At 34.4% G+C, this 7,042-nt stretch overlaps 1 long non-coding RNA gene across 1 annotated transcript in view; it reads left to right on the top strand.

The window, feature by feature from the left end:
• LOC106466337 overlaps positions 1 to 2,042 on the top strand; it is a 3,621-nt gene extending 1,579 nt beyond the window's left edge. Inside the window, exon 2 of the long non-coding RNA XR_001291258.2 lies at positions 1,873 to 2,042. This is a non-coding gene — a long non-coding RNA (uncharacterized LOC106466337). The remainder of the gene's footprint in view (positions 1 to 1,872) is intronic.
• Positions 2,043 to 7,042: the final 5,000 nt, after the last annotated feature.

Here is a 7,042-nt window from a genome sequence, read left to right as displayed (position 1 = left end):
ATGCATGATCCACTTGAGGCTGTGGCCAAAGAAATATATCACGTTCTGATATTTCAACAAAATATAATTTTATACACAACTATCCAGGTTAGCCGTTCCTCATGGGGAATGTTTAATCTTACAACTTCAGAGGTATACTTCAATACATACTAACGTGTGATTATTTGTCCCCCTCTTCACATTTCTCATCACCTCTTCTACAACTTACTAGGTTTTTGAGCTTCAATCCTTTTACAACAAAATATAATTTTATACACAACTATCCAGGTTAGCCGTTCCTCATGGGGAATGTTTAATCTTACAACTTCAGAGGTATACTTCAATACATACTAACGTGTGATTATTTGTCCCCTCTTCACATTTCTCATCACCTCTTCTACAACTTACTAGGTTTTTGAGCTTCAATCCTTTTACAACAAAATATAATTTTATACACAACTATCCAGGTTAGCCGTTCCTCATGGGGAATGTTTAATCTTACAACTTCAGAGGTATACTTCAGTACATACTAACGTGTGATTATTTGTCCCCCTCTTCACATTTCTCATCATCTCTTCTACAACTTACTAGGTTTTTGAGCTTCAATCCTTTTATAGGTCAAAAAGTTACTATCGAACGTACCATAAGTGTGTCCAGGAGTACTTCTAACCTCCAGCTCGTGGCCACCAATCATGGCCATGTTCAACATGAATGTCAGATTTAGCGTTGGGCGACTTGAAGATGACAATGTGACAGGAAGGAACCTTTTGCTTTATTTTTCCAGTACCAGTAATATGATCAGCATGGACATGAGTATTTGTTGTTTGACAAAAGAAAACATAATTATCGTTATCGAACAGCAGAAGTCGACTTACACGGCCTCATTGTCTAGTACTACGCGACAACATAGTATAGTGTTACAATAATACGAGAAGAGACCCGCAAAACATTTGATGTCAAATTAGTATCTTTATTACAGCATCACTTCTTTAAATACAGGATTTCTAGAATAATACAAAATAATTCTAATCGTAGACACTGAAATTTCACTTGTTTTAGGCTTAACAGTAACGGTAGTTAACCTTTATTAAGTACGGCCTGTATTCGATAAAGAGATAAATACACCTTATATGGTTTTGTAAAGATTGTCGCGAGTACGAGGGTGGATATTTTGACAAGTGAACAAAAATTAACTTGATTCATTCTACCCCTAACTACAGTCATTACATAAGTCATCAGGCGGTTAAATATACAGAGATCCACATACACACATAACTTATCAAACCCCACTCTATTCAAAGGTAAGATTTAATAATACACACGTGTCTTTTAAGAGTTAAATAAGTGGGATAAGTACAGCCCAATGTGCGATAATAGAAGCTTTTTAGGCCTATATTATAGTTATCAACTATACTTTAGTTTACATTTGTTGTGTATGAACAAACCTATTCCATATACCTTCGAGTTGCACCTTCACAATATATTATGATCGTTTACAAAGATGGTACCTAACAGTACGTACTAATCTTTATAAGTAAAGAAAAGTATACTTAGTTAGCTGTACTGATGGCCAGAATTATTTCTAGTTTCGCTCTAAGTAAATAGCTTATCTGTTTGGAAGTTGTTACTTATTACATAATTGTAGTGAACATTTCGTGTTACAAAATCGGTTAGTTAGACCATTCTAAGTGTTTGTACCTTGTAGAGAACGAAAACTGACTCTCCAGTTTATGTGTACATTAAATATTTGGTCCTAGGGAAACAACAGTAAATAAGAAATTAACAAAACTTCTTGTGAGGATCGGATAAACACTGAAAAGACACTGTAATGTACTAAACACATCATATTGTTTGAAGTTAATGCATTTAGTACAGCTAAAACTTTTTTCCTAGGTGGCGCATCAAGAACAGTAGGCTGGATGAAAATGGAAAGTTCGATCTTTCTGCTTGTCTTCTACATTTCATCACAGATTTACACACAGCTCTGAACAATATGAAAATGTTGTCATTAAATTTCTCTTTTATTGTATTTACGTAATAAAGATATATATATGCATTCTTTACGTTTATCTATTGAATGGTTTATTTTAATACTAGTGTATTGCAAGATTTTTACTTAAAAACATTAAATTGTAAGTAATATTTAAAACTAACCGAACGACTTATCTAGAGTTCTTGCTTTTATGTAAAATTGGTAAGTGAACAACACTTAAAACTAACCGAACGACTTCTGTCGTGGTTTTTACTTTTATCCAACATTGGTAGAGAAACAACACTTAAAACTAACTTAACGATTTCTATTGTGGTTTTTACTTTTATCCAACATTGGTAAGAAAACAACACTTAAAACTAACCGAACGACTTCTGTCATGGTTTTTACTTTTATCCAACATTGGTAAGGAAACAACACTTAAAACTAACTGAACGACTTCTGTCATGGTTCTTACTTTTATCCAACATTGGTAAGGAAACAATACTTAAAACTAACCGAACGACTTACATCGTGGTTCTTACATTTATCCAACATTGGTAAGGAAACAACACTTAAAACTAACCGAACGACTTCTGTCATGGTTTTTACTTTTATCCAACATTGGTAAGAAAGCAACACTTAAAACTAACCGAACGACTTACATCGTGGTTCTTACATTTATCCAACATTGGTAAGGAAACAACACTTAAAACTAACCGAACGACTTCTGTCATGGTTCTTACTTTTATCCAACATTTATAAGTGAACAACACTTAATGTGAATCAGCGATTGGCCAGCATTTACTAGTGAACCCGATTTGTGCTGACAACTACACGGATAGCAGGTTTGAAATTATTGCAAATGGTCCTATTTTGGAAGCCACCTTTATTAAAACACATAAACCCCTCATTTGCCGCCAAAAAGAGTTCCTATACAATCTACACATCCTTCAGTAGATCTGTGACATTTCCTGATTAGCTAAAGGACATGCCAATCAGTGACTGCCTTACCGGCCTACGTTGATCTGATTCATTTTATAAGCTGTACTATTTCCTATAGATCATGTTCCAGACGGTTCTGCTATGGTTAGTGTCTGGCGAAAAGCTTCAGTAGATATTTATTTTGCAACATCTGAGCCAGCAATTGGTCTAGTTATCAACGCTATTTTCAAGTTTTGAACAACTCGACTTTCAAGATCTTCGTATCTGCATGAGCCGATGTTTCCATTTACCAATGTTATATTTTAAGATCAGTGCAAGAACTCAGTTAACAGATGTTTCCGTATATCAAAGCTATCTTCAAGACTTGAAAACGAAATACAATTGTAGAATTAATGTTTTACCAGTTATAAATATTGTTTCTGTTTTTGTTCTAAGTATCTAGCCTATATAAAAGCCAGTGTGTGTCACGTCACGCTTGATTTCTCGAAATAGGAGTAGTCATAAAAGCCAAAATGAATTTATCCAGATAGAATAGTTCGATTACTCTCTGCCCATTACGATTTTAGTGACGGGGGTGCAAGGGGCCGTGAGGGGGGTGTTCCTTGAAATCTTATAAGTGTTGTGAGTGTTGGTAAAATAAACCTAAAGTAAAGACGTCGTGTGGGATCACCTAGCCTAGAGCCAAGTGCATAAAATTTATCATGAAAGTAAAAATATCGATTCAATTTTAAACTTAAATATTTTCTGAATCAAGCTATTTTCTGTTATATCACCAACGTTTTTAATAAAAACAAACCTCAGTAACCAACGGAGACTCTAAATTAAGAAATCAACAAATATATTTCCAGTTTTGTTGTCTAAAGTTCTTTTCTCTTGATGTTTGTCAGTTCAGTGGTTGGTCTGTTCTCCTGATAGTTGTCAGTTCAGTGGATGGTCTGTTCTCTTGACAGTTGTCAGTTCAGTGGATGGTCCGTTCTCTTGATGTCTTTTAATTCAGTGGTTGGTCCATTCTCTTGATATTTGTCAGTTCAGTGGTTGGTCTGTTCTCCTGATATTTGTCAGTTCAATAGCTGGTCCATTCTCTTGAGGATTATTTGTCAGTTCAATAGCTGGTCCATTCTCTTGAGGATTATTTGTCAGTTCAATAGCTGGTCCATTCTCTTGACATTTGTCAACTCAGTGGCTGGTCCGTTATCTTGATGTTTGTTAGTTCAATAGCTGGTCTGTTCTCTTGACGGTCATTTGTCAACTCAGTGGCTGGTCCGTTATCTTGATGTTTGTTAGTTCAATAGCTGGTCTGTTCTCTTGACGGTCATTTGTCAACTCAGTGGCTGGTCCGTTATCTTGATGTTTGTTAGTTCAATAGCTGGTCTGTTCTCTTGACGGTCATTTGTCAACTCAGTGGCTGGTCCGTTCTCTCGATATTTGTTAGTTCAGTGGTTGGTCTGTTTTTTTTGACGATTATTTCAGTTCAGTGGTTGGTCTGTTCTCTTGATGTTTGTTAGTTCAGTGGCTGGTCTGTTCTCTTGAGGATTATTTGTCAGTTCAGTGGTTGGTTCGTTCTCTTGATGTTTGTCAGTTCAGTGGTTGGTCTGTTCTCTTGATGTTTGTCAGTTCAGTGGTTGGCCTGTTCTCTTGACAGTTCTCAGTTCAGTGGTTGGTCTGTTCTCTTGACAGTTGTCAGTTCAGTGGATGGTCTGTTCTCTTGATATTTGTTAGTTCAATAGCTGGTCTGTTCTCTTGACGGTCATTTGTCAACTCAGTGGCTGGTCAGTTATCTTGATGTTTGTTAGTTCAATAGCTGGTCTGTTCTGTTGACGGTTATTTGTCAATTCAGTGGCTGGTCCGTTCTCTCGATATTTGTTAGTTCAATGGTTGGTCTGTTCTCTTGATGTTTGTTAGTTCAGTGGCTGGTCTGTTCTCTTGATGTTTGCCAGTTCAGTGGTTGGCCTGTTTTCTTGACAGTTGTCAGTTCAGTGGATGGTCTGTTTTTTTGACAGTTGTCAGTTCAGTGGTTGGTCTGTTCTCTTGATGTTTGTTAGTTTAGTGGTTGGTCTGTTCTCTTGATGTTTGTTAGTTTAGTAGCGGTGCCATTTTTTTGGTTTCCCTTTAAACTTATTTTGTAGTATCGATTACGCTATTTAGTTTCAATATCTGTTTGCCAATACGTCTTACACAAGACACGGATATTTCCAGCACTTACAATATTTATATAAAAAGTTAAAAATTCTCCTGATTTTTAATACTAATACTAGTAATAGTTACACTAAAATGAACACAAACGGTTTGAAGTACGTAATTTAAGCCTACGGATAGGCCTAATACAAGTGGTCAATCTAACTCACAGTTATGTATAATATTATACTTTTTAATATTTCTCTTCTAGCTTTATTCTAATTACATAATAATATTAAATGAACTGAAACGCTGTTATTGGGGTCGAATACTATTCAACCAACACTAGTAGTAGTAGTAGCCAATACATTTCAATAACTAAATATTATATAAATAAACGTGGTTTAGACTTTTAAGTTTTATAAATTTTATTTTTAAACAAATTAAAAGTTATCTTTATGCCGGTGTCTTAGCTTCTGAGCTATTATTCTGCTTAAACAAAAATTACAATAAAAATGGTTAATTTAGAATGAATACAACAAATTACTCTACAAATTGTTCAATATCCTTCCTTAGTTGCTATAATTAACTTTCAAGTTTAAGAAGTACAACAGCATCGTCTGCAGGACTACACATCATTCAAAATATTAATTTTATTAATATTACTAGAAAAACTTGATTAATAGACCTGAACACGGTTCAGCGGCCATATTTACCGCATTTATTTTGACGAGTAAACAAACCAGCATGTGGCCTTTGACAAGGTATGGTGAAGATGCTTAAATACCTATCTGTATGCCTTCAAATCACTTTATCAGTTTTATGTTAAATTACTCGAAACATCTTTGTGGAATCATTATGATAACAGAGCACTGAAGCCAATAATTACCAGTTACACTATATTATCACCCAGTAATTACAGGCTTATTAGTCTTACATCAGTTGTTGGAAAAGTTTTCAAAAGTCTATTAAAAGATGCTTTGCAATGTCATTTAACAAAGTTTATAATTTTATTGGACAGTCAATATGGAATCACTAAGGGAAAATCTTGCCTTACAAATCTTTTAACAATCTTTGAAAAGGTTATTACTTAGGTAGGTGAAGGTAAACGTGCAGATTTAGTGTGTCTGGATTTTCAGAAAGCATTTGACAGTATTAAAGTTAATATACTATTAAAGTTATTTCTATCCAAATCATACTTATAACTCAAATTATGATAACCCACATGCATTATCTTGTATTTATTATAAATAAAACCCATCTGCCTTTTATTTACCCAACTCACTAAATGATCTAACTCCTATTGTAAAGCACCAGCATTATCTTCACAGCTAACAACACAATATATTTTAATATCATCAGTAAACTTAAGTAATTTATTGACCTTTCCTTAATCTATATCACTGATGTAAGTCAAAATGATAAAACTCTATAAGCATAACCCAAGTGCTTTCGTTTTATCATTTTGTATCAGGACTTCTTGAACATACGTGTTTTTCTGACATCATGTATTGATGTAAATCAAAAAGCGTAAAGGTCCTAAGACTGAGCCCTGAGGTATCTCACTTATGACATTAATCCAGTATAACTGAACTCCATTTATAACAAATCTCTGCTTTTTTCTATCCAGCAACTCTACTATCCAATTAGCTAGCTTATCCCTCATACCTATAGAGATAATTTTTCGTACAAGCCTTTTATGTGGCACCTTGTCAAATGCTTTCTGAAAATCCATATACACAAAATCTACACCCCTACCCTCATCTACATATGCAGTAACCTTTTCCAATGTTTGTATTTTATCCTGTTTTAAGTCCTAGGTATTATAAATATATTATGAAATATAAAAATAAATTAAACAACTAGACAATGTTCTCAGTTTAGTAAGTCACGTGTAATGAGTGTAATGAGAAATTAAACAACTAAACAATGTTCTCAGTTGTGACTACGACTTACTACAGTCACAAATTAAACAACTAGACAATGTTCTCAGTTCTCAGTACAACTTACTACAGTCACAAATTAAACAACTAG

This window comes from Limulus polyphemus, unplaced genomic scaffold (assembly GCF_000517525.1).
Source record: "Limulus polyphemus unplaced genomic scaffold, Limulus_polyphemus-2.1.2 Scaffold2228, whole genome shotgun sequence".
Lineage (NCBI taxonomy): Eukaryota > Metazoa > Arthropoda > Merostomata > Xiphosura > Limulidae > Limulus > Limulus polyphemus.
This window is presented reverse-complemented; position numbering and strand designations above follow the sequence as displayed.